Source organism: Vulpes lagopus, chromosome 1 (assembly GCF_018345385.1).
Source record: "Vulpes lagopus strain Blue_001 chromosome 1, ASM1834538v1, whole genome shotgun sequence".
Taxonomy (NCBI): domain Eukaryota; kingdom Metazoa; phylum Chordata; class Mammalia; order Carnivora; family Canidae; genus Vulpes; species Vulpes lagopus.
The window spans coordinates 58040846-58065733 of NC_054824.1; the positions used below are offsets into that span (position 1 = coordinate 58040846).

The 24888-nt window shown below is 42.5% G+C and overlaps 1 protein-coding gene across 6 annotated transcripts in view; it reads left to right on the forward strand.

Annotated features, from left to right (window-relative positions):
* The window catches only part of ADGRF5 (adhesion G protein-coupled receptor F5), a 101732-nt gene that overhangs the window by 19678 nt on the left and 57166 nt on the right, over positions 1 to 24888 (forward strand). For 4 of the 6 annotated variants that reach the window (XM_041721848.1, XM_041721867.1, XM_041721838.1 and 1 more), the window contains exon 1: positions 10450 to 10710. The exons of 1 other annotated variant lie outside the window; for it this stretch is intronic. The gene's annotated coding sequence lies outside the window, so the exon portion shown is untranslated. Of the gene's footprint in view, positions 1 to 10391; positions 10711 to 24888 lie in introns of those variants that run through there. One more of the 6 variants, XM_041721822.1, reaches the window with a different exon arrangement.

Genomic DNA, 24888 nt, shown 5'->3' on the forward strand with positions numbered 1-24888 from the left:
GTTCCCTCCCACGGAGGGGGGCTCCTGTAATCTTATTAACAAGCAGGAGGTCATGTAACATTACTGTGCACAGTGTATTAGCAAAACCATGCTGTGACCTTGCTTTTGCAAATACTGGATTCCCCTGATGGTATGTATCTAGCCAGCTGAAAAACAGACAAGGATAAAACCAGTCTCTGTTTGACCCATTTATTCATTAAACAAGTATTAATTGAGCACCTATTATGTTCCCTTTCACATTACCTAGTATTTTAGTTCTTATTTTCCTTTATAATCTCATTTGCAAGTTACTCATTTATAACTAATTTTTTTTTTTTGAGAGGGAGAGAATGCCCAAGTAAGGGAAGGGACAGAGGGAGAGAGAGAATCTTAAACAGGTTCCATGCTCAGTGTGAAGACTGATGTGAGACTCCATCCTACAACCCTGAGATCATGACCTGAAACACAATCAAGAGTTGGATGCTTAAAAAAAAAAAAAAAAGGGATCCCTGGGTGGCGCAGCGGTTTAGCGCCTGCCTTTGGCCCAGGGCGCGATCCTGGAGACCCGGGATCGAATCCCACATCAGGCTCCCGGCGCATGGAGCCTGCTTCTCCCTCTGCCTGTGTCTCTGCCTCTCTCTCTTTCTCTCTGTATGACTATCATAAATAAATAAAATTAAAAAAAAAATTAAAAAAAAAAAAAGAGTTGGATGCTTAACAAAATGAGCCACCCAGGCACCCCTAACTAATAATTTTTAAAACTAATAGTATAAAAATAGTTTTTAGACGTTCAGTTCTTGAGTGCTCAATTTCCTACTTTCTTAAATACATCCCTAACCCAGGCTTATGGATGCTATATGAATAAAATTTAGAGAGTCCACGAATTTGAATGAGAAAATGCTTTTATTTTCACTAATCCCCGATTATAATTTAGGACTTCTTTTATTCTTTTCATTTAAATTCAATTTGCCAATATATAGTATAACACCCAGTGCTCATCCCATCAAGTGCCCATCCCCCAGCTACCCCATCCCCCCACCCACCTCCCCTTCCACAACCCTTTGTTTGTTTCCCAGAGTTAGGAGTTTCTCAAGGTTTGTCTCCCTCTCTAATTTTTCCCACTCATTCCCCGTCATTTCCCTTATAATCCCTTTCACTATTTCTTACATTCCACATATGAGTGAAAAGGACATCCTTTAATTAGGAAATAGGCAACAAACCATCACAGCATCAGCTATCCCTATGACTTTGTCACCAATAGAAATCCCAGATATTTTCATATCACATTACAGGTTGCAGATTCTCAAACTCCAGTTTATTATTATTACTATTTAAAATTGTGTAGTTACTAAACCTGCTTGTTTAACTCTTTTAATTGAATGCATTAACAAAGAAGTAAATATATTACTAAGCCACATTATGTTTTAATATTTTGATAACCAGATTGCAAGGTTAATTATTTTCCTTTAATCCTGCATGCTTTGTTTTATGTATTTAAAAACATAATTCTGAGAAGGATCGATAGTCTTTACTAGATGGCCAAAGGAGTCCATGGCACAGGACTATTTTTACCCTATTTTACTAGTGCTTTCAGCCAGAGTCAGTGGGATACAAATTTTTTCAGTCTTTATGTCTAAAAATATCTTTATTTTGCTCTTGTCCATGAATGGTCTTCTGGGTATGGAGCCAGATGTCACCCTGTAAGAAAGCATAGGTGAGAAAGGACAGTTGGATCCTGGACTAAATGTGAGACACACCATCTTTTAAAGATCATATAGAGAAAGGTCATGAAGGAGATTGATAGGATGAACCAGGTTGAGGGGTGTAGGAAGACATTAGAAGAGTGGGTGCCATGGAAGCCAGAAGAATATGGGATTTCAAGGAGGAAGCAGCCAACTCTGTCAAATAGTGCTTCAGCGTCAGTGAATGGACCATTGACTATGGCAACATGGAAGCCATGGTGAGCACCATGAAAGTCTCTGTGCAGTACGGCTGACCCTCCAACAACATGGGTTTGAACTGTACATTTATACATGGATATTTTTCTAGAAATATGGTACATTACTGCAAATATATCTTCTCCATATGATTTTCTTAATAACGTTTTCTTTTCTCTAGCTTACTTTATTGTAAGAATATAGCACATAATACATATAACATACATAACACATAGTAATAGACTGTTTATGCAATTGGTAAGGCTTCTAGTCAAGAGTAGACTACCAGTGGTTAATTTAGGGGAGGGGGAGTTAAAATTTATGCGTGGATTTCATCTGAGCAGAAGGGCAGGGCCCCCCTAACCTCCACATTGTAAAAGGTCGGCTGTCCCAGGGGAGGAAGACTGATCTGACTGGCTTTGGGACCAGAGAAGAGGGTGAGAATGTGGAGACAAAAAAATCTATGTATTCGGCTTTTTGCTCCAGCTTTGCTGTAAGGGGGAGCAGGAAAATACTTCAGTCAATGGAGAGAAAGAGAGAGAGACAGGACATATGTTAAAGCAAGACCTTTAAAGAGGGGTTCTGGAGCATGTTTGTGTGCTGCTGGGACTGACCCAGTGCTGAGAAAGTAAGAGGAAATGGGACCCAGAGCCAAGTAGAGGAAGAGGTAGGCCAGCAGGAGGAGCAGAGACACATCTTCTCAAACCAGAGGGAGGGACGAAGAGCAAGTGCAAGACAGGGTGAAAATTTTTATGTAGGAGAATTAGCATTTCCATTGGATTGATTCTGTTTTCTCTTTTTTTTTTGTTTTGTTTTGTTTTGTTTTGATTCTGTTTTCTCAATGAAGGGTGAGGCAAGGCTACTGCAAAGAGTGAGGAGAGAAGAGAAGGTATGAAATGATCATTTTGAGAAGTGAGCAAAGTAACATAAATAATGGGACTGCCAGGCTATGTGGACTGTAGCAATTCCACCAATAGTTAGCAGGATGTTGTCCATGAGCTCTAAGTTTGCTCTCAGACACAGATAAGAACAGCTCTCTGAAATACTACCCCCATATTCCCCACTTCTCTCTAACCTCGTCGTCCTTCTGTTATCCTGACTATCTTCATATAAATGCTTCTTTGATGACTTAAACTAAGTCATGCTTCTGTACAACTCACGGGAAATGGGCAATATATCAACTTTTCAAAGGTACTTATGTCAGAGTAGGACTGTTCCTTCACTTAAAGTAATTTGTCTCCAAAAGTGTAATTTTATGAATTAGGGGCAAATGGATGCAGGTTTTCTGTTGCTTCACAAATCCTGCCACGAAGGTGACAGCCTATACTACCAATGTCACCTTATCCCCATATTTTTCAGACCATCATGGTGCCATTCATTCACTACATTTTCAGTTCAGCTGCATCCCAACATTTTAGAAAGAATTGTTTAACTTTCTTCCATGAAAGAATACAGGTGCTGGAAAGATTGGGCTAATTTATGACTTAGAGCATCATCTCAAGTGCTAATAAGTAAGTCGTGAACCAAGCATCATGAAGAAAAGTCTATAAGTTTAACATAGGTTTAATACTGTCTTTTTTCTCTACTCAGAAATCATTACTCCATCCTGCCATTAGGTACAGGGATAAACACCCTGCCCATACCATGCAGTTGTCCCAGTGTAGAGGCCCTGAAAACAGTAGAGAGCCATGGAATCTGGATGGGAGTTGCCCTTACGGAGACAGAGTTTTTACAAGTCCAGACTCGGAGCTGCCACATGTTTGCAGATGAGGCTCTCTGTTACCTGAGATATACCATATCTGCTGACGTAGATCAGATGCACAACAACGGATCAGAGATTAGAACAGGAGTGACCACCCAGTGTGTATGGACAGAAGAGTATCTGCACTTTAGAGGAAATGCAGCTTCCTTCCAAATAGATTTCTTCCAAGACTAAGATAAGAAGGAATACACAAGTCCTCAAATAACCTGCTCTTCCCCTTAAAGCCATCAGAAGCATTAGGGGAAGGACTGAAGGAGGAGGAGTCAGTGACACATTTGGTCCATCGATAACTGACTTCATGTGCATCACAGCTGCAGGGTGTGGCTGACAAATGTCATGCTGCAGGCATAGCACATCACCTGTGAGAACTGAAGGTGGAAGCTGAAGGCTGAGGATGGCTCACAGCCGTTGATGGTCAACCCTGCCCAAGGAAAGGTCAATAAAGGTCCAAAGAGGGCTGTTGGTGACACCTCTATGGAGCCGTGTCCTCAATCTGCCTTCATTTCCCCTGTGTGCTGTCCTTCTCTCTTCTGGGAAAATTAGGGAGATAATGCTGGGCGTGGAGTCCAAAACAAGATTCCTTTTGGAGTGGGCTTTGGATTTCTGACAGAAGCATAAAAAGGCGAGTACAATGGGTCTGTCAACTGCATTCAATCGGTTCAAAAGATGGAAGCTTTGGGATCTTCCAAAGCAAAGTAATATAACTATCTGGAAGATATATTCACAGAGTAGGTATGATAACTCTGTCTGTTGGTGGAATGGGCCCAGTAATAGCAAGTACAGATCAAACCTGAGAGGCCCCAGCTGAGTATAAATATGACCAGCTCCAATGAGCAGAGACGCTGCCAAGATATACACACAAACGATAAGAAAAAGACCATTTGTATACTATAAAACTGCTCAATTATTTGTTGGTTCCTTCCTTGCATAAGGACAGGTCAGTGCCGGGGGGAATTTTCCTGGCCTTGTTAGAGAAACACCAAAAGAGAGCTGACCCTGGGCCACAGGGGGTCAAAAGGGTTACCAACATCTGGTTGTGAGTTTAAAACAACAGGATTTATACCCTGCCAAGATGTGGAGGTGGGAAGGTTTTGCGAGTTGAACCATTATGTGCTTTTGTACCTACTTGTGCTGTGTATATACTCATACTGTAGCACTGGCATTCGTAAGTTTGTGTGTTACACTTTCAAATACTCTTCTTTAGTGAACAAAATAAGCCTCCCTGCCCTAAAGGAGCTGACATGCTAGTAATGGGGATGGAAGGGGAAACAGACAATAAACCAAACAGATACATTAGAGTGCACGAGAGGTGATATGTGACATGGGAAAAAAATTAATCAGGGAAGAGGGATTAGGAAATGCTAAATATGGCAGTCAGCAAAGGCCTCAGTTAGAAAGTGTTGTCTGGACAAAGGAGGGAGAGATACACAAGGCTCTCTGGGAAAACAGCATTCCAGACAGCAGAGTAAGTGCAAAGACTCTGAGGTGGAGTTGTGCCTGGCTTGCAAGGAGGCCAGCACGGCTGAAGCCATAGGAGTGAGCAGAGAGAGAAGTAGGAGAGGAATCAAAGGAAGAAGCAGTGCCCAGGGGTGTAGGCATTACAGACCATTGAAGAGATTTTCACTTCAACTATGACTGATGAGAGCACAGGAAGGCTGAGTAGAGGTGGACATCACATAATGTCCTCTTTATGAGGGCCATTCTAACTGTAGTGCTGCACAGAGACCAACTAGAGGCCATGATAGTAATGCAGTCAAGAGATAATGATGGCTTGATGAGAATGATGATGGTGGAAGGGGTAAGAAATGCATATATTTGGAAGGTAGAGATGATAGGATTTGATGACAAATGACAGACTATGCAAGGGAGAGCTCGAGGGTGACTTTTAGAGTTGTGGTCTGGGCCGCTGGGAAGGATGGCTATGCCCTTTACTAAGATGAGAGAGACTGTTGGAGGGGGAGCAGATCAGGACTTTAGTTTCGGTCATGTTCAGTCTGAAAGCCTCTTGAATATCCAAGTAGACATATCAAGTAGGCAGTTGGATATATATGGGTCAGGAATTCAGGAGCGAGGTCTGTGATAGACATGTGTATTTGGAAGTTATCAGCACAAAGATTTAAACCATGCTGGAGCCCACCTGGGAAATAAGTGTTAGCAAAGAGTTGCAAGGACTGAACCATGGGACACGCCAATGTTAAGAGGGAGGACCAGCAATGGATGAGATGGAGCAGTTTCATTTTCTTTTTGCTTTTATTGATCACCTACTATGTGCCAGCAGGGTACTAGTTGCTGGGCATATGATAAATAAGACTAGTCCCTGCCTCCAGCTGCTTACAATCAATGCATTAAAATAATCATTCAGATGCAATGTAGTAACTGCAAAAAGACATGTACCTGGAATTATGGGTCTGGGGGGAAGGAACACTTGTCTCAGGCTGGGAGGGAGTGGAGGAGGGTCCTTGAAAGAAATAACATCTATGACTTAAAAGGAGACTAACAATTACCTAGTTGAGCAAGAGGGAAGGGTTGGGCCATGAAGCAGCCTGGAGCATGCTGGAAATACGTGTTAATTTGGTGCCAACCTTTGTGTCTGAGAAAACAGCTCTGTACAGAATGAGGTCATACCCTCAAGTCCTAAGGGAAATGTCATGCCTACAAACACATTAAACATGACTGGTGAATTACTTACTCTGGCTACACCACCACAGCCTGCTGGAAAAGGCTTGGGTTTGACTTGCCATGGACTCCAGCATCTTAGAATGCAGGAGAGGTACCTCTGTCACAGCTGCTTGACACCTTAGCAGCGACAGGGCAAAGTCTCCCCATCAGCAGCTAATCCTGGGTTGCAGCCGAGACCATATGGTGGTTCCATTTTTTATTTGTCTTTGTTTTCATTGTAAAGTGAGTGGACAAGCACAGAATGTTCCTAGCAACAAACCGGACTGTGGGTGAGAGAGGAATTGGTCCTCAGGGAAGTGAAGGGACAGCCACCTTGGCAACACCCCATTCCATGTCAGAAAGCCAGCTGCACCCACAGCCCACCCACAACCCAACCCAAGCAGGAAATCTCAGAGCTTTTTAGAAGAAGCATTTACCCCCGGAGCTCAGAGCTGCTTGGAGGGCAAGATGTTTCTTCAGGCCAGACCTTGGTATTTACAAAAAGAGTAACAAAAAGACTTGGAAGTCAAGCTCCCCAACACTGTTACTTTTTTTGTGAGTACTGAGGTCTGGAAATTTCCCTTTCTCCTAGAGTGGGCTAACCGGCCACTGGGCATGTAGTTCTGTCCCACAGTTACTTTCCAAAGCGGTTAGCCAGCAAAATTCTTTTAGTGTCCTTTACTACCACATTCATGTCCAGTGTCCTCTGGCTTTATTTCATTCCTCCCCAACATAGCCAGTGTCATTTATCTACATTTATCCCCATGCACTCAACTTACTCCCAAAGGAACACATCTCGTGACAAAGACAAGATATATTTCAAAGGCTTCTTTAAAGGGCCAATCTCTGCTGAGCTATAGGCAAACCTAGCAGAAAGCAAAGGCAGAGACACTATCAAATCCATACAGGTAGCTATTATGACTGCAAAAGGTTCTTTCTGGCAGAGATAACAACAGCCAACACTTACACCTGCTCCCTACATGCCAGGCACTGTTACAAGTATTTTAATCTTCACCGCAACCCTGAGGTAGGTGCTATTGTTACTCTGATTTTGCAAATGAGGAAACTGAGGCACAGAAGGATTAAATAACCTGTTGAGTTTCCACAGAGCCACTAGTGGGCAGATCTGGAGTCCATACTCTCAACCCCAGGCTACTCTGGGTTTTCAAGACTGGGGTGCTCTTCCACTACTTATATTTAATATTATAGATTTTTTAGTATAAGAAAGAATCTGGGGTATCTTTGCCCATCTCCTAGAGAAAAAGTTAATACCTCAAATACCTAACACGGGAAATTAATTTGGAATATTTTGGAATACAATTGAAGCCATCCGGCTCTGTGAGTATGTGCTTTAATGCTCTTCCTAAAAAAAAAAAAAAAAAAAAAAAAAAAAAAAATGCTCTTCCTAATATTTTTTTAGACCAAGAGTAGTATTTTATATAGACTCGAAAGATGTATTCTTCGTGGTGATTCACCACATTACTGTTTTTAGCTTTTAGCTACAAATAACAGAAAACCCAACTGGAACTGGGTTACATAATAAGGATTTTTATTGTGCCCCTAATGGCAAATCCAGAGGTAATGTGCATCCACGATTGGCCTCATGTCCAAGCAAGCTCCGCTGCCCAGCCAGGAGAATGAGACCAGTGTGCTTTAGACCAATCACGATACACTCCTGGCCTTAGGGAGCAAGTTCCCTTCCCTGAGCTCCCAAGCCACACCTGGGCTTGTGGCAAGGAGGACCTGGAGAGTCAGCTGGGATGGGCAAACACCAAATCTCCCAATGATGATACTTCAGGATTTCTCTGCCTTTAGTGCCCGTGGTTCTCGGTCACCCTGTTTCAAAGAATGAAGGGGTAGACCAGACCAAGAGTGGTGGGCAGCAAAGCAAAGTTTATTGAGCAATAGTATTACACTCCCGGAGAGAGAGGGGGTCCCCGAGAAAGTTGCCTTCTGGGAGTTAGGGATTTCCATGAGCTCTTTTGCAGAACTATCTTAAACCATCAGGGTTGCCAAGTCATGCCCATCAGATCTTTGGTCATAGATCTGTCTACCTACTAGGTTGCTGTCCATGTGCTGATTTTTTTGTTGTTGTTGTTGACATCACGGGGCTTAGGTCTTAACTGCCCCCTGACCAGGATATTGACAAATGCTTTGTGGTTTACTGTCTTATTTTAGGACATTTTGCAGAAGTCATTTCTGCAAAGCCTGCGAAACAGAATGCTAGTGCGGTCCTGTCTGGGCTGCAAAACAGGATGTCAGTGCTGTTTTATTTTAGCCATCCTGACTCCATATTTTCTTTGTGGGGCCCCGACTACCAAACTGTCCAACCAAGTCCTAACAACGACATGGAGTGGACTAGAGAATACAGTTGAGAGCCAGTGCCGAGAAGTAGAATGACATTGTGGAGGTTCATCCTCCTTTGTTCCCTTTTCCAAGTGAGAGTCACCACCTGATTGGGATGGCCTATATTTCCTTATTTTTTTAAAGTTTCTATTTAAATTCCAGCTAGTTAACATACAGGGTGATATTAGTTTGAAAGGTACAATATAGTGACTCAGTGTGTCCACGTAGCCCCCAGTGCTCATCACTGCCCATGTCCTCCTTGAAATTCATCCTCTTTTTTGTCAAAATTCTTCATTTTTGTCTTAAGCCTGAGTACCACTGGTAGTTGTCAGCATGCCTAAGGGTGATGTCTTTGAGCAGATGGGAAGGTGGGCAAAAAGGAGAGAAAGTTGGGGGTGGAACAGGAAAAGAGTATGAGCTTGTAGAATGAGAGCCCAGGTCCCCAGAGAGCTCCTCCTCTCTGCCAGGCTCACACTCGAGCCTGTGAACTCAGTGGTACCGTTATCCACTATCACACAAAACCAAACCCAGTCTCTGTGGAGTCCTGTAATGTGTGAAAGGCCACAGAAATAGAAACCTGTGGGACTATCGTTTGAATCCCTACAGTTCGACACCAGAGTCCTTGGTGTGACATTACAAGGGTCTCTCTAAACACAGTTTGGAGACTACATGCATCAGACTCAAACTGGAGACTTAATTCACAATGCAGATTCCTGGGGTCCAGGCCTCGTTCACTAGCCTCTCTCCACAGGTCGCAGTGCAGAGTAGGAAATCAAACAACATTCCCCACACTCACGTATAAGAACAGGTGAATGGGCATCTATTACTTGTCATCTGTGTTCTGACCTTGGGCAAGTCACTGTTTCTCCATGGGTCTTGGTTTCCTAACTTCTAAAATGAGGATGGGGAGGTCACCTTCAGGTCAACACCTCTGATCATAATTTGTCTTTAAACCCATGACCTGGGGCACCTGGGTGGCTCAGCTGGTTAGGCATCTGCCTTCAGCTCAGGTCATTATCCCAGGGTTTGAGCACCGTGTCAGTCTCCCTGCTCAGCAGGGAGTCTGTTTCTCCCTCTCCCTCTGCCTGCTACTCCCCCTGTTTGTGTTCTCTCTCTGTCAAATAAATAAATTATTAAAAAAACAAAAACAAAACCCAATGACCTGAATGCAGTCCACCAACTGGCCCTTTTCCATGCATCTTCTTATCTTTAAATATTAGTGCTGTTATCAAGATGGTATTTTAAGCATCACAGCATTTGTCACATAAATATCCATAGAGTTTTCCTGGAAATCTGAGAGAACCAGCTGTCCCCTTCATGTGGCAGATTGGAAGTACAGCTCTCTCTCTCTCTCTGAAGTCTAGGGCTAAGGCTAATGGCAGTTTTAGGTCTTTTCATACTCTAGGAATTGTTTTTTTTTAATTCTCTGACTTCTTGACACTGTGAGACACAAGGACTCATCAATAATTTTGTTTTCCTTCCACTCTGAAAACACAATCTAATTTAGAGAACATCGTTCAAAGGTTTAAACAAGGCATCCTACATCTTAGCTCTAACCCATTTGGGGGTTGCTTTAGTTTCATTTTTCTGATTTTTTCTTTGGTGAAAGCAAAGCCAGGACTAGGGGCATTGGCCAAACAAGTCTGGCCACTCGGTGGAGAGGTTTCTAGATAAGAAGGATCTGAAGGACTTCCCATGGGCGTAAGGGAAATCGCACACGCCATCCGGGGAAGAGGACCAGGAAATCACTTCTTGTTTTTCAAACAGCAGCGAGCCTCTCACGGATGGCGCTGTGAGGCTTGGAGGAGCACCACGGGCAGGGGAGGCGCGGGAGAGAGGGGAGGCCGAGCTGGGCACCCAGCTGCCAGTCCTGCCCGAGCCCTCACAATGAATCCTGCTCGGCTTTGCCTTCCTCGGGTGTAGGTTTCCTTGAAGACTGCGAGGCGAATGGCCTCATAGTGGAAACCTGGATGGTTTTAGTCGTCTGATCAGAGCAGAAGCCAGCCTGGGGACGGCGGTGCTGGACAGGTAACGCATATTCTCCTGCTGTTCTTCTCCTCCCTCTGTAGCAAGACCTCAGTGGCACCTCAGTCACTTCGACCATCCTTTTAAGACATCGTCCAGTTATTATCCTCTTTGCCTGGTCATCTTTTGTGTAGCTCTAACATGTCTGTTGCCAGAGTAAAGCATATTTGGTCAAGAGCATTGTGCAGGCTGTTGGCCAAATTGATGAGACTGTGTTTAGGGAGATTGTGCATCATTCAACCAGCTGGCATCTTTTAAGGGTTTTCTCTATTCTAAAGAGAGCTTTCCTTTTGTATTCTTTCTTTCTCTCTTTCTTTCTTTATCTCTTTGTTTGTTTGTTTGTTTCTTTCTTTCTTTCTTTCTTTCTTTCTTGGAATTTTCCCATCCCTGAGCCAGAAAATACTATAAAGACCAGAGAATTCATCAATGTTGCCATGAGTGTTTCCATGGCCAGGCAGCCATGTGGCAGTTGTGCTGACAAAGCAAGAGGCTACACCATGTTTAGTAGGAGCAGCACCGAGTATTCTCTGAGCTCCCAGGCAGTCCTCTGGACAAGGAGTGATCTCCGAAATGTTAAACTGTCACCTCTCCCCCATAACCCAGGGGAAAGGGTTTACAGTCAGTGCTGGGAAGGAAGTCAAGAAAAGTGCTGGCTTTAGGAACTGAGCAGACTTGTCTTGTGCATTCTAGAAGGAGGAAGGCTCTCTGATGTGTGGCTTGCCTACATGTTTTCTTAAGCTTTGTAGAAAGCCAGGTTGTGCCACTTCACTGGCACTCAGTTCTTCCTTTCATAAAGGGCTCATGGCTTTGGTCTTTCATGTCTGAACTGTACCAGTAGCACATGAAGATATTCCTACTGTACTAGAATATCTCTAACACCCTCCATTACCCACTCTTTTCTTCTCCTCTCCCCAATTATCCCATCAATAGTGTGCTGTGCATCGTACCAGTTATTTCTGTCTTCTCAGCTCTGAGGACAAGCCAAGGCACAGAGTACAATAAATTAGCATTGTCAGATTCATTTATTGATCTTTAACAGTACCTTCTCTCACCAAAATATAAAATGATACATAGGGGCAGGGGTGTGTGTGTGTGTGTGTGTGTATGTGAACAGCTTTTTTTTTTTTTTTTTTGAACAGCTCTTTTAGCACTTAGAAAAGTCCAAAGCAGTTTTATTCATTTTTATCATTATTACTTTTGTGTTGATTTTAGCTTTGGCAAATAATATTAATAATAGCTTCCTACAGACTAAACTCTAGATTTTCCAACTGGAGGTCTGGCCTTCCCTCCTAACGGCCATCAAAAGCAACCTTGTTTTGGAAGGGAAAGGAAAGGAAAGGAAAGGAAAGGAAAGGAAAGGAAAGGAAAGGAAAGGAAAGGAAAGGAAAGGAAAGGAAAGGAAAGGAGAACGAATTGGATAGATGGATGAATGGCTAGCCAGCTAGCTAGCTAGAAGCCAGTTAGATCAAGTGGTTGGTCCAGGGAAGATAGGATGAGAGTGGGAGAGATTCCCTTTTAATTTAATGGATAATAAATTTTTTAAACAGATAAGTTCAGTTTTTACCTCTTTCAGCCTTCTGTAAAAGAATGACCTTTTATTTTCTACAGTATACAATGTTACAAGTAAAAAAGAAAAAATCGTTATGAACAAGTTGATATGGGTCATGGGGGGGCGTCTGGAAAGAAGTTGCAAATAAGCAATGTCAAATCCAAGAATAATCACGAGATACTTTCAGTTGTTATTTGGTATTTTCTTGTCCTGTCCAAGGTTTTGCTATCCCAATTAGAAGGCCACTTGGCCCTGCCAATTTTGGACATTCTATAGTGCTTCTTGAGCATCCGGTTAAATTTGCGTACCCGGATCCCTTTCCTGGGTGTGGCTAACCCATTTAATCACTTGACCATACTGCCTGGCGTTAGCCCCATGCAGAGACTGCCCCTTCTTTCACCCCATCACAGGGGAAGCAGATGTCCCATCTCGTTTTATGCAACACAAAAATGAAAGACTCAGACACCAAGTGGTTTGCCCAGCATCACACACTGGATCTTGGATCTTTTGGGGGCACAAGATAAGAAAAAAACCCCCAGGTCTCTGGCTTTCCAACCCCATTTTTGGGTAGTAATGTGAGGCTAGAAGGCTTGTGAAATAATTAACATGATTTGGAAGGGTTCTGTCCGCTTTGTAGCAACATGGATTCCCAGTTTTGCCAGGATCCTATAGATAGATCAAGCTATTGCCTGGACCAGATTTTAGCAGATTCCAACACCTGTTGTCCATTAGTATCACAAAGAAAGCAATGCCTAGACACATCTCTGGGTCAACTAAATCAGAATCTCTGGGCAAGAGCCATGTTTTCTGTTTGTGTGTGTGTGTGTGCGTGTGTGTGTGTGTTTAAATCTCCAAAGTGATTCTTTTATATAGCTAGGGTTGCAAACCACTGAGTCCTAACTGTAAGGGATAAAGTAGCTACATGGAGAAGCAGAAGCAAGCCCTGTTCATGTGCCGGAGAAGTTGGAAGTGCCAGCAGCTGTGAGCACACGAGCAACTTGTGTTAAGATTCTGGCTGCTGCTGCCTATGACAGAGACAGACCCATCTCACACCTGCATGTGAGAATGCAGTTGTCCAGCTCCCGACAATGGCAATGCCACACTGCTGATTTCATGGCAGATATACTGGCTGACTGTTACTTGTGGATTTTACAAAACCAGATGAAATGTTCTAGGTAAACAGGATGTGCTCTTCTTGTGCCAAATGATTATGGTGGGTCATCCATTTTATTCAATGTCACTTTAACATGTGTGTCCCAATCCCCAGAAAAAAAGGATGACAAAGATACTAATTCTCCTTTTCAGGATAAGTTCTCCTTTTTCAGAAATGCTTATATTGAAATGTTAAAATTTTATGAAAGCATCATTGTTATCTGCTTTTCGGTTTAGATGGAAACATAACTCTTTTTCTGAAAACATGAAAGTATCCCAAACCTAAACATTCTTAGAAAAAATCATATCGATGTGCACATGAAGAAGAAAAAAATATGGGGGCCATGATAGTTCTACCAATACAGGATTTAAGGATGAAATGAACCAAGTGTTCGCAAAGTGCTTAGTCTATCAATAAAATAAAATTTAATCACTATTACAAAAATAAACAGTATTTTATAGCAATTAAGGAAATGAACTTGATCTGTAAGAATCAACACAGACAAATTTCAAAAACTGAACTGGAAAAAAACAGGTATGCAAAAAGATACATAAAGTAAATACCATTTGTGTAAAGTTTTAAAACAAGACAATGGTATAAGGAGCACATAGACATACACAAATATAAGTAAAAGTACAAAACCAGAATGAAAAAACTAAACTGCAACTTCAAGATATTACCTTCCCTCTAGGAAGGGAAGGAGAAAAACTGGGGTCAGGAAGGTACACAAAGGAGCCTTAACTATATCCGGACCATTTTACTTCTTAAAAACAAAATCTATGGCAAACATGTAAAATGTAGCATTTGTTAAATCAGAGGTGTAAGGATCACAGTATTCAGTTTTATTTTTTCTGTAAGTTACAAGTGTTTTTTACTTAAAGTTTTTAAAAGTCTATATTACAAGGAAATTCACCACCAACTGTAGCAGTTTATATGACCCACTGCTTTCTGGATTGAGATAGATGATAGATAGATAGATAGATGATAGATAGATAGATAGATAGATAGATAGATAGATAGATAGATGATAGATAATAGATAGATAGATGATAGATAGATAGATAGATAGATAGATAGATAGATAGATAGATAGATAGATAGATAGATAGATGATAGATAGATAGATAGATAGATAGATAGATAGATAGATAGATAGATAGATAGATAGATAGATAGATAGATAGATAATAGATAGATAGATAGATAGATAGATAGATAGATAGATAGATAGATAGATAGATAGATAGATAGATAGATAGATAGATAGATAGATAGATAGATAGATAGATAGATAGATAGATGATAGATAGATAGATAGATAGATAGATAGATAGATAGATAATAGATAGATAGATAGATAGATAGATAGATGATAGATAGATAGATAGATAGATAGATAATAGATAGATAGATAGATAGATAGATGATAGATAGATAGATAGATGATAGATAGATAGATAGATAGATAATAGATAGATAGATAGATAGATAGATAGATAGATAGATGATAGATAGATAGATAGATAGATAATAGATAGATAGATAGATAGATAGATAGATAGATAGATAGATAATAGATAGATAGATAGATAGATGATAGATAGATAGATAGATAGATAGATAGATAGATAGATAGATAGATAGATAGAAAATCAGGGGTGTTTTTAATCATAAAACATGCTCCAAGGACCGTCCCCCTTCCCTGCCAACATCTCTCAATATAGTTCAAACTAGTTTTGCTCATCACTGTCATGTTTGTGTCCTGTATAGAGAACACTAGGAGGGGCTCTATCAGCTTATGTCAATGTTCCAATGTTCATGAGTAGGTATCGTAGGAAGGCTAGTTGACCAAAATATCTGCATGGGCTCTGGGAACGCTATTCCCAGAATTCACAAGTTATTTATCAACTCAGCATTTCAGCTCACATTGTATGATTCCAGTCGTGAAGTTTCAATAACTGAAATCTTACCTATTTCCTAAAAATCATCTCCAAACTGAAACCTTCAAAGGCACAGTTTGGTGCCTTTACACAGTTTCCAGTCGTGAAGTTTCAATAACTGAAATCTTACCTATTTCCTAAAAATCATCTCCAAACTGAAACCTTCAAAGGCACAGTTTGGTGGAAGCATCTGCTGGATAGATTTGCTAAGTGCTCTGGAATTACCAAGGCAGAGAATCCTTTCCTTTACTTAGCTTACACTCTTAACAGGAGGCAACGGAGAGGCATGGGGAATTTTAATAACTGGTAATACTTGATGAGTGTTTAGTATGTGCCATTATGCTCAGTGTTTTACAAAGGTGGTTAACTCAGGTAGTTGTTCCATGAACTATACATCAAATGCTATTATAGGAGCTAGTTTATTGATGTAGGGATTTACAGTTAAGTAAGTTGCCTGAGGCACACAAAGCCAGCAACTAGTATAGTCGGGACTCCAGCTCACCCAGCCTGACTTTGGAGTCATGCCTAATGACCATGCTATGCTGCAACAGTCACAATGCACTGTGAAAAGATCCACATGGCAGAGACATGCAGTGTAGACAGGAAAAAGATGCATCTCTGGAGGAGACAAGAAAAGAGGCAGTATGCTGTAAAGATTAAAGAGTTCAGACTTGGGCAACAGATTTAACTATTTTACCGTGTGACCTCAGGTGTGTTATTTAATTTACTCATGCCTCAGTTTCCTCATCTGTAAAATGGGGACCATGATAGTTCTTCCAATACAGGATTTAAGGATGAAATGAGCCAAGTGCTCGCAGAGTGCTTAGTCTAATGCCTGGCACGTAGCATGAGCTTGATAAATGATAGTAATTGTTGCTGTTACTAAGGGAATAGCAAGACCTGGAATGAGTAAATCTCAGAAAGGAGGAATGGGACATTTCAGTTGCCAAGAATGGTTTGAGAAGAAGCTGATAGGTAGCAATCCATTTGACCAGTATTTATGGTTAATATTTAAGACACATTTAGCAAGAGGAGGCGCAATGAAAGCTTGTCAGCCTACTACATATGCGAGTGTGGTCGAAGAAAAATGCAGCAGAGCTGGGTTCACACTTAGGTTTCAGGGATCGTGCTCACCAGATGCAGTAGTCCAAATATTCCCTGGTCATTTGAAAATGAAGAATTTGAATGTGGGAGACAGCAATCTATGAAAAATAGTGTTCTAGGCAAATGAATCTGCTGATAGTGTGTCGGGGTTATTGATCAGGGTGGGGGAAAGAGTGAGAAGCCCATTCAGATTACTGCAACCATCCAGATGTGAGACGATCATGTCCGAACCAGGGTGGCAGCCAGGGGAAAGCAAGCAGCAGTGGAGGCAGTGACAGGACTTAGTGGCTGGTTGAATTGCTGCTCCCTCTCCTGTTCACTACCTGTTCAGGGGTGAGCCTGGGAAGCCTGACAGCGAGGCCAGCTATTGGCAAATCTGGAAAAAAATATGGGTCAGGAGATAGCAGTGGGAGAGAAGAATGACATTCAGTCTTAGAGGAGCTTAATTTTGACCCAGGTGCGTGTAGTATGGTTGGGGAGACGCTCCTGATGTGTAGCAAAGAGATCAGGGTGGAAATAAAGTTTTGGGAACCTTCACATAGTATGATAACTACAATTATGGAAGTGGGCGAGCTCCCTAACAGAGAGTATGTCAAGGCGGGGAGTGAAAGGAGGACCCAGGACAGTTTTAGGCAAGTGCATGATGGGGATGAGGAGGAGGACTCATAGGGGAGGGAGGAAAGGAGTAAAAACTGGAGTTATAAGACACCCAGGAGGAGGAGGGGCGGCATGAAGGAGGAGGTACTACGTGGTTTCATAAACCTAGAACCCATGACACTGGCAAATATCAAACTGTCTCAATTAAAGAACCTTAGAATGTTCCCAACTTCTCAGGGTACTGAATTTTGGGGAAAAAAATAATACTTTTTTTTTCATTTTGAGTGGCATGCACATCTTATTCTTAAAGTTTGACAGAATTCCTAGAGGGAGAAAAGAAAATTTCAGAGAAATGAAGTCACTGGCCAAAGACAACACTGCCTTGTCTCAGGAGATGAAGGGAATAAAGGGCTCCTGAAAGCAGGAGACACAGAAGGCTAAGGTGGCCCTGCCAATTATTAAATTGTTGGAATATTTTAAACCATGTTGTAAATGGCAGCCTTGAGCCCCTGGAATGCTCAGAATGCCCCCCCTCCCCCGCCGCCCACCTCTATCTCAGCCTCCCAGCCCTCGGACCTCCCCACTATCCAGAATGACGGCCTCCAGGCCTCTGCTCCTGCACAAGAGCAGAGACTGCTCCGATTGGTCCATTCATATTATGATTAATACTCCAGTATTTTTTGGAACCTCACTTGATGAAGGTTAGAACCACAGAGCTATAAGGTTTGGACCCATACCCAAGCCCTCTGATGCTCTATCCAGCAGCACTATAGCCAACCACAGGGCCACCCTCCATCACAACTGGCATGCACCCCCGGGCATTGTTTTGCCAGGGTTTAGGGAAACCCCTCCACATGGTAAATGAAAGTAGCAAGATAGATGAGATAAGGGTAGAGTTAGGAACTTAATGTTTTCATAAAGATGGCAATCTCTTGCTTAAAGGTTAAAATCCTCCAGGGATTTACAACAAGGAACGAAGGATAAAAGGTTATCAACGCTGCACACATGTGCAGTGTGTTTTGGAAAACTTGACTCCATTGTGTACAAACAAATGTTCTTCTGTAATCTGATCGTCCTGAGCCACCCTGACACAATGCTGCAGTAGGACCTTATTTCAAGGCAAAGGAAAATTAAATAGAAAAAAATTTCAAGGCAGTCCTTTAATTGGCATTGTGTTTCGTGTTCGTGTTAAATAAATATTTAGCTTCTAGTTCTGCATGTGCGAGAGATGAATCATCTCATTAAATAATGTCAGCAAAGATAAGTCTTATCACCTCTGCAGTTGAAAATACAGATCTGTGAGGGCAGACTCTTAAAGTTATACTTGAGGATTTTTAATCTGTATTTCTACAGTTTGGGAGGGAGTTTACTGATGATACCCTGTTGCCGCATGGAGATGAGCAAAGAGTAATAATCCCAGCAAAATTTGCAATGGAAGTCCTTCCTCCTGAAATGTGTTATTACCATTTGGCATCTACAATCAAAAGGATCTGCTTTGAATTATTCTCCAGTAGTAGAATGATGTAATGTATGCTTATATTATTTCCAGTCTCTCGCCTACTATATATTTTTTAAGATTTTATTTATTCATGAGAGACACAGAGAGAGGCAGAGACATAGGCAGAGGGAGAAGCAGGCTCCCTGCAGAGAACCCGATGTGGAACTCAATCCCAGGAGCCCAGGATCATGACCTGAGCCCAAGGCAGACATTCAACAACTGAGCCACCCAGGCATCCCTCTCACCTACTATTTTGATCAGAAGTACATGTTTAAAAATAGCTATGTGAACATGTAATCTGTGTCCTAGAACATGCAAAGCAGGGAATAGGGAGACAGGCCAGTGGCTTTCTAAACTTGTCTAGTTAGCCAGTCACAGGCCAAGCGTTAGTAAGAGGCATGGCTTCCCTTGATACAGTTCTCGTATGCAATAGAATTAGTTCCTTTTTTAAAAAGAAAGTCACACATGTAACATCACTACTATGTGTGACAGTAGAGCCAAGCAGGTTACATATGGGAAAAATCTCCACTGTCTCTTCCCAAATGTCTTGGCTCAATCATCTTCTTTGATAGGACCTCTGGTTGTTGGAACTGTGTGGGCCTCAGTCCTAGAATGTCATCTCTACTGTCTCTACTGTCTTCCTAATCAATCTCTCCACTCCTATGGTTGCAAGTACCCTGCCTGCCCCGGTGCCTGCTCACCTCAGCAGCCCTCCCACATCCAGCCCCTGGTTCCTTTTGGTATTCTAGGCATTCTGGCCCATTTGCCAATCCTTGAATGTTCCATGCATTTTTCTACCTCAGGACCTTTGCACATGATCTTCTTTCTGCCTGGAACCCTCATGTTCCTCTCCCTCTGAACTCTCTTTTGTTTTCAGTTAATTGCAACTCACACTTCAGATTTCAGTTCAATTAAGCACTTCATCCAGGAAACCTTCCACAGATCCCCTGAACTAGGTCATGTCCCTCTGTTAATTAGACTTTACTAGACAGTTCAGCACGGTGGCTCAAAGGATGGGCTCTGAAGTTAGATTTCTCTGATTCACATTCTGGCTCTGGCAGTTACTAGCTGTGCGACTTGGGGCAAAATATTTAACCATTCTGCGGCTCAATCTACTTGATAGCATGCTGTTCATTAAATATCATACTAAAACCCCTGCACTGGAATTGCTGTGAGGATTAGAAGATTTAAACAGTAAATGCTCAGCTCGGTGCCTGGCACATAGTAAGTGCTCAATAACAGAGTAGTGTTCTGATTATTCTCCTTGGTCACGCTTTCACAGTCATAGTGAAACAATGAATTGTGTACCTGATTCTTCAGTGATGCTCATCTATGCCATTAGACTCTAAGCTCCATGCAGACAGGGACCATTCCTTGGTTTCCTGTCTCTTTCCCTGCACCTAGCAGAGCACCTGGCACTTAGCAGGATTTAATCAACGCTTGTGCAGTGAATGAATACAGAAATGGATACATGGTAAGGGAATAAATAGAATTGCTCCATAATATACTTAGAACAATAAATATAACACAAGGAGGAAGGTTAAGGGCCTAGATTAAGTGGGTGGCAGAGGAAGTAGAGACTATTTATAGCTGGACAGATCAACAAACTACAGCCTGGAGGCCACCTTTTGTCTTGTCATTGAAGGATGGATAGAATTTGAATATGTGGTGATTATCCGGAGTCCCAGGAGCAGGGAAAGATGGAGATTACCAAATCAAGTAAATGGCAGGATTATTTTGGTTTTGCCAAGCATTTAAAATAGTTTGACGGTAATAACTGCCTCTCCCCACTGCCAAGATTAATTCTCAAAGATTTTTTTTTTGCATCTTTAGTTTTGCATGAACACTGGAAAATCTCTTACACCATTTTCAATTATGAAAAATCAACCACCTTGATTTGAAATGATGAAATGCTGAAAAATCAACCATCTTGAAAATCTAATCGATGCTTATTAAAGATGCTTGCTCTGGAATATAAAATCCCAGCCATGGAAGGCCTGGAGTATCAAAGAAAACAATTGCTTCTATTCTAAAAGCAATGAGGATCTGAACAGGGAATACTGTGTGAGAAGGCACTTCCAGAAAATTAATCTCGTATCCATGTAGACAGAAGCCATTGTAGTGATGCCAGTGAGAGGCAATGAAGACCTGAACCATATAGTAAGTCAGAGGTGGGTGGAATAAATATAAGAGAGAGTTATGGTTAGGCTCAGAAGGCAAAGTGAGGTTACCTTGCCTTTGAAATAAACGTGAGAATTTTTAGGCTCTTTGAACATTCATGGGACTTCAGAGGCCAACTCCCGTACTGAGTGAAGTCAACTCTCTGCCTTTGCTGATAACACAGTTGAGACCCTGAAAGATAAAGGGACTTGCCCCAGATCACACAAGTGGTTAGTGGCAGAGTGAGGCTAGAACTCATAGTCCCAGTTGCCTGATTGAGTGTCCATACAGAGAAAGTTTCCCATTTATTCCTGTCAATATTCCACCAGGAAGGCCTTGTAACCCAAATGGTACATCTCCCCCAAAGGAATTGACTGCTTAGCTTATAATTTTGTCACTATTGTGTGTCAGCTCTGTGGCCTTGGTGAGTTACTCCTTCTTCTAACTTTCCATTTCTACCTCTGAAAAGTAGAGAACATTGAATGGTACCACAGGATCATCAAGGAGGTTAAATGACATGATCCTTGGAAAAAGCTTAGCATTGTATACCTGGAACACAGACTGGGTGGTTTCACAGTTTAGAGAAATCTATTTTGTCACAGTTCTACAAGTGAGAATCATAGATCAACATATCAGCAGGGGTGATTTCTTCAGAGGCCTCTCTCTTGGGCTGGTAGATGGTCATCTTCCTCTGGAATTTTTGCATGGTCCTTCTTCGGCATCTGTTTGAGTCCTAATCTCCTTTTCCTAGAAGGCCACTGATCATACTAGATGAGGGCCCATGGTAATGACCTCATTTTAACTTAATTACCTGTTTAAAAACTGTGTCTTCAAATAAGGTCACATTCTGAGGAACTGGGGTTAGACTTCAAGGTATCGATTTTGGAGGGACACAATTCGACCCATAACAAATTCCAGCGATGACCAGGCCCTTTTGTGCTTTGTGGGCACGATCTCTAATGCCTGCAGCAAATGCTGCATGGTGGGTGCTGTGATCCTTGTCATTCATATCAGCAAACTGAGGCTTGGTGGGGTGAAATGTCTCACCTGTGGTTACTGAGTGGTGAAGCTGGAATCAGAACACAAGCCTGTTCTGCTAAAGCTGGTGCTCTTTCCACTCTAGTCTACTACAGGAATGAGGGAATCACCTGAGCTCTACTGCCACCAAATTCTCTTTCCAAGCCACAGCAAAAATAGCTCTGCCATCTTTGGTGCCAGTAATTATTTGGGAGAACAATGCCCTCCTGAGGACCATGGCCAAGCCTACGTCACAGTGGTTGGGCAAGTTGTTCAAGGGAACTTCCACGGAGGGCTCAGGGGATGGCTAAACCTCACCCTTGGGCTCCTTTTGTTCCCTCTGCTTATGCTGTTCTTCTTTACCTGAGGTTCTCTTTTCTATCTCCATTTCATGTTAAAGCATCACCCATCCTTCAGAGTCTGGCCACTCCCAAATTCACCCTGCTTTGCCCCCATCCTCAGTTTCAGGCTGGCTTATCACTTGCACACTGCAGCTCACTTGGGGGTGGATCTGGCTCTGTTAGTTACTAGCTGTGTGTCCTGAGCAAAGTCTGCAACCTCTCAGGGCCTTCATTTTCTCATCTATGAATTAGGATAAAAATACCCACCATACAGTATCATTGTGAGAAGCAAACTAAGTGAGCTAACATATTTACTGCACTCGGCACTGTGCTTGGTACATAGTAGACATTCAGTACATAGTGGTTTTTACTTTGACGTTTTTCAATCTGTTTGGTGCCTTCCCAATGAAACTGAGAGCTTCCTGGGGGCAAGGACCATGACTCATGTCAATTTGTGTTGGCAGAGCACAATTTGGGGGCTGCAGAAAACACTGTATTTGTCAGCACATAAGTGTGCAACATATTTGATACTAGATAAGACATAAAATACAATCTCAAGTAACAGACTTGTCTATTGGATTGTATCAAAAACGATTGGGTAGGGGGTGCCTGAGTTTGATTTTGGCTCAGGTCATGATCTCAGTGTTGTGAGATCGAGCCCCGTGTTGGGCTCCATGCTGAGCATTGAGCCTGGTTAACATTCTCTCCCTCTCCCCCTGCCCCCCCCTCAAAAAAACAAACAAGCTATGAGGTGGAACACTTCAGAGCCCACACTTCCATTAATCCATTCATTCATTCACCATTGACTGATTGCTTTCTAAATGCATCCCCTTGAGCTTCGGGTTCTACATAATTTCTTTAGCAGAGAAAGCTATAGACCAGTGTACCAGAGTGCAGTGCAGGGGAATGTGGAAAGAGCAATAGATTGTTGAACATACAGATCTGCAGACCTCAAACCTCCCTATGCATCAGAAACAGCTCAGATGGATGCAGAATATTGACTCCCAACCCCCAGAAGTTCTAATTCAATTGGCCTATGGTGATTTTAAAACAAGCAAATTTATAAGCAAATGAAAAAAAAAAAAAAAAGAAACTCCTCAGCGGATGGTTCTGATGTACAGCCAGGGATAAGAACCACTGAAGGAGATGATGCACAAACACTCCAGGGAAATTTTTCTCTAGGCAATGCTAAGGGAAGGGACAGTGTGCTGGGCTAGGGTAGGGAGTAGAGCCCTGGGCTGGAGGCAGGAGGACGCACCAGTTGAGAGACAGAGCAAGTCACATTGTCACCCCGCCTTCCTCTTCCTCAAGAGGATCCAGAAGAGTATCCAGGGGAGGGTCCCGGGGGAGAGGGGCTAAGGAAACCAGAGAGCATAAAAAGGCAGAGCTGTGTAGAGCTTAGGAAATTAATCCTTTCCAGAATGAACCTCACTGTTGCCCTACTCAGATGGAGCTGGCAATCACAACTTGATGATGACATTGGGGGATCAGACCTCACAGATGTGGCTATTTTGTGACCGTGCTTCTAACCTTGCAAAGGCACCCAAGCCCACTTGCTTCCCCTCTACCCCAAAGTCTGGGCAGGTCCGGGCTGATGAAGGCTTTCCAGGAAAGCAGTTGATTTTAAGCACTGGTGGTTCCTAAGATGTGGGAGAACAGGTCCTTGGTCCGTTTCAGGTCGGTCTCGCAGTGGCAGTTCCTGACACATAATCACTCCTCAAGACAACGTCATTATGGGACTGCTTCAAGGAAGCCAGACCCCCATCCTGCAAATAAATGCAGTGCTGCTGGGAATCCTGAGGACTTATTCCTGGCATATGATGTCAGCACGCTTGACTTCCCTCTCCTCGTCTTCTAACTTCACAGACAGGAAAATAGGGCCAGAGAAGATCCGGAAGTGGCCCATCACCCCAGGGTTTGTGCTGAGCATGAGATCATATTTCCCAGCTTTTTCTAAGACACAGCCAGCTCATTCATGTTGCTGAGTTTTAATAGAGAGTATCCAGGATTTAGGACTTAAAAAGAGAAAGAAATTGAGAACGACAGGAAATAATTTTCTTTCCTCTCTGCCTGTTTGTCTCTGTGCTTCTTGGCTATTGTTGGCCATTTCATCCAGGAATGTAGAGTGCATATGAACTTCTAGGGGATTTGCAATCAAAGGGACTCTACTGAATATATAGTGCCTTGATTCTGGGGTTCTACTCCCTGCCTTTAATTGGGTGAATTTAGATTTTTTTTTCACCATTAGCCAAATTAAACTGCCTCCACTGGCTTCCTCACAGCTGTGAGCCGGAGGGTTAATGAAAGATTATTGATATAGGTAAAGGAATTTTGTCTTCAGGTATCGAACAAAATGTAGGAACACTGAAAGAATTGATCTTCAGCTGGTATCTTGGCCAGGCCCAAACCAAACTGGTTGTCAAATATTTTTAATATTACCTTTCTGTCAACAAGGTGGCATTCTTCTGTCAAGTGGAGAACCCAACCTTCGCCCTAACTGTACAAGAGATGACTATGTACCTGTCCCCATTCTCCTGCCTCCAGAGAAAGTTCCCTTCCCCACAGCAGGGTGCCTTCTACACCACTATTGACTTGTGAGTTTGTTGTCACTAAATAGGTCAACGAAGAGAAGAGTGTTAATTTAATCAAGAACTGTCCCTAGGGAGGCTGGGGAAAGATGGGGCCACTGGGTAGTACTGGCCAGTGGCCTATACAAAAGGGCCAGATATGACTATTTGAGGATATTATAATTCTTACTAATTCTGACCACAAGGCCAACAGTGGGAAATGGTGGAAAGGATATGGAGTCAGCTCTACACCCT